This window comes from Anabrus simplex, chromosome 1 (genome assembly GCF_040414725.1).
Source record: "Anabrus simplex isolate iqAnaSimp1 chromosome 1, ASM4041472v1, whole genome shotgun sequence".
In the NCBI taxonomy this organism is placed as follows: domain Eukaryota; kingdom Metazoa; phylum Arthropoda; class Insecta; order Orthoptera; family Tettigoniidae; genus Anabrus; species Anabrus simplex.
The window spans coordinates 1,556,485,391-1,556,489,385 of NC_090265.1; positions in this window are offsets into that span (position 1 = coordinate 1,556,485,391).

A 3,995-nucleotide genomic window follows, 5' to 3' on the forward strand; every position below is an offset into this window, starting at 1 on the left:
TAAGTGCGGCCAGTATCCAGTATTCAGTAGATAGTGGGTTCGAACCCCACTGTCAGCAGCCCTGAAGATGGTTTACCGTGGTTTTCTATTTTCACACCAAGCAAATGCTGAGGCTGTACCTTAATTAAGGCCATGGACGCTTCCTTCCCACTCCTAGCCCTTTCCTGTCCCATCATCTCCATAAAACTGTCTGTGTCGGTGCGACGTAAAGCAACTTGAAAAAATAAATATATATATCCTGTCACTGATCTGGTCAATTTTGTCCACATATTGCACTAGGTCTTCTCTCAATATAACACCAACACCATTTGTTGCCATCGTTCCTCCACTCCAATATAATCTATACCTTTCTCCTTTCACTTTGTCTCACTCATTCCCATCATTGCTATGTCTTTTTTCTCCATATACTCTATCAGTTCCTTTACCTTGCCATTGAAAGTCATGACATTGATGATACCAATTCTTGTGATGTCTGGTAGCCCATTTCTCACAGTTCCCCCTGAGCACCGGGAACTGCGCGTCACTTCAGGGTGATGCTGTAGCATTTTCCAAGGCCTCGATTCAGTTGCACTCATTTTTTTAAGGCTGTTTGTACGATGGGTTCCCCACTCCCAAAGGCATTTTATAACCGTCTGCCAGGTTCAAATTAAGCCGCCCTAACATGGAGTCAGGCGCCTTTTGTAGCCGCTCCTCTGTAGTACAGACGCAACGGGTTTGCACCTTCCGCCATCTCCATCTTACCAAAGTCCATCTTCTCCACTGTAGATGCCGTTGAGGGCTTCACCCATAACCCAGGGCAAGGGCTCTCCATATTTATGACCCCTGGAGAGAGGGTGTCCCAGTATTTTAAAGCCCCCAGGAATTGGGCTACCTGTTGGTCCGCGGGTTGTATTAGGTATTTCAACCAGCCCTACATACTATAGGGACCCTCTGTCTGCCACCTGGGGATGCGCTCTGTAGGGGTCAGGTTTCCTGGGTTACTTATTGGAAGTTAACCCCACCCACAAGGGTTGAAATTATTTGCAGAGTATCCTTACCTTCCTCCCTCCCTTTTACTTTCCTCAATATTTGCCTAATCTAATTTCTGGATAACACTCTATCCTGGTTCCCTTTCCTCCGCACACACTTTCACCACATGCCTAACAATTAAGTCACCCATAACCAGAGCATCAACCCCACCTTCCTCATTAGATCCCCTTCTCTCCCGGTCTCCCTTTACTTCCCTGATGCCTGCAAAACCACATTTCTTCTCCCTACTCTCCCTCTCACTACTCTATTCTACCTCCCTCTTCCTATCCTCTATTCTACGTTTTGCTTTCCTACCAGTCCCTTTACTCTTGCCCCATCCCTCCTCTGTAACACTTCCATCATCTCCATCTTCCATCAGCTGATCTACCTGCAGTGACTCATACTGATTCCTCACTGATACTTCTCCTGAGTCCACTCCCAGGGGAAAACCCTTAGCCCTCCTTTCCCTTTCCCTTAAATTGGTCCACCCGTCTTTCACGATTTCTCTCCACCCTCCCCGTCCTTCTTGTCTACCTACTGTAACCTGTACATTGATTGAGGAAGACCTATCTTCATGCCTGTCCTCCATTACAAGTCTAATTATCAAATGTGTTATTTCTTCCTTTATCTTCCTTAGTTCACACTCACACCCACAATCCTAAAGCATGTTGATGTATTCACAAAGACACACACAAAATGCTGTCAGTTGTGTACACTATTTAATTCACAAATTATATTTACATCTTCTACATACACGCACTAATGAACTGCCATCTTGAAACAAAACATGACTATGAAAAAGAAGAGACTGCATCAGTTTGTCAACTACGAACCCAACAAAATTCACATACTTGACTTCAAACACTTGTCTAACATGACTTCCACAAACATACATTATACATACACTGACTGACAGAGCAAATGCAACACCAAGAAGGAGTGGTCAGAACTTTATGCCAATTGCAGGGTAGACTGACGTCACTGAGGTATGCTCATGATGTGAAATGCGCCGCTGTGCTGCGCACGTAGCGAACGATAAATGGGACACGGCGTTGGCGAATGGCCCACTTCGTACCGTGATTTCTCAGCCGACAGTCATTATAGAATGTGTTGTCGTGTGCCACAGGACACGTGTATAGCTAAGAAAGCCAGGCTGCCGTCAACGGAGGCATTTCCAGCAGACAGACGACTTTACGAGGGGTATGGTGATCGGGCTGAGAAGGGCAGGTTGGTCGCTTCGTCAAATCGCAGCCGATACCCATAGGGATGTGTCCGCGGTGCAGTGCCTGTGGCGAAGATGGTTGGCGCAGGGATATGTGGCACGTGCGAGGGGTCCAGGCGCAGCCCGAGTGACGTCAGCACGCGAGGATCGGCGCATCCGCCGCCAAGCGGTGGCAGCCCCGCACGCCACGTCAACCGCCATTCTTCAGCATGTGCAAGACACCCTGGCTGTTCCAATATCGACCAGAACAATTTCCCGTCGATTGGTTGAAGGAGGCCTGCACTCCCGGCGTCCGCTCAGGAGACTACCATTGACTCCACAGCATAGACGTGCATGCCTGGCGTGGTGCTGGGCTAGAGCGACTTGGATGAGGGAATGGCGGAACGTCGTGTTCTCCGATGAGTCACGCTTCTGTTCTGTCAGTGATAATCACCGCAGACGAGTGTGGCGTCGGCGTGGAGAAAGGTCAAATCCGGCAGTAACTGTGGAGCGCCCTACCGCTAGACAACGCGGCATCATGGTTTGGGGCGCTATTGCGTATGATTCCATGTCACCTCTAGTGCGTATTCAAGGCACGTTAAATGCCCACCGCTACGTGCAGCATGAGCTGCGGCCGGTGGCACTCCCGTACCTTCAGGGGCTGCCCAATGCTCTGTTTCAGCAGGATAATGCCCGCCAACACACTGCTCGCATCTCCCAACAGGCTCTACGAGGTGTACAGATGCTTCCGTGGCCAGCGTACTCTCCGGATCTCTCACCAATCGAACACGTGTGTGATCTCATTGGACGCCATTTGCAAACTCTGCCCCAGCCTCGTACGGACGACCAACTGTGGCAAATGGTTGACAGAGAATGGAGAACCATCCCTCAGGACACCATCCGCACTCTTATTGACTCTGTACCTCGACGTGTTTCTGCGTGCATCGCCGCTCGCGGTGGTCCTACTTCCTACTGAGTCGATGCCGTGCGCATTGTGTAACCTGCATATCGGTTTGAAATAAACATCAATTATTCGTCCGTGCCGTCTCTGTTTTTTCCCCAACTTTCATCCCTTTCGAACCACTCCTTCTTGGTGCTGTATTTGCTCTGTCAGTCAGTGTACATTATCATTATAGACTGTTATGCCTTCAGCGTTCAGCCTGCAAGCCTCTATGAATTTACTAAACGTCGCCACAATCCTCGATTTGCAACTAGTGTTGTGGCCTCATTTAGTTCTATACCTCTTATCTTTAAATCGTTAGAAACCGAGTCTAACCATCGTCGTCTTGGTCTACCTCTACTTCTCTTACCCTCCATAATAGAGTCCATTATTCTCGTAGGTAACCTATCCTCCTCCATTCGCCTCACATGACCCCACCACCAAAGCCGGTTTATGCGTACAGCTTCATCCATCAAGTTCATTCCTAAATTAGGAGGTGCTCGGAATTAGGTGATCTCCTAATTCCTTCTTACAGAATACTGTTGATCGCAACTGCGAGCTCACTGCATTAGCTTTACGACACCTTGATTCAATCTCACTTACTATATTACCATCCTGGGAGAACACACAACCTAAATACTTGAAATTATCGACCTGTTCTAGCTTTGTATCATCAATCTGACATTCAATTCTGTTGAATTTCTTATCTACTAACATCAGTTTAGTGTTCGAGAGGCTAATTTTCATACCATACTCATTGCACCACTTTTCAAGTTCCAAGATATTAGACTGCACCCTCCTACCATTGTTCCCACCTGTTTGTACCAGCAATCATTCTTGCTACTT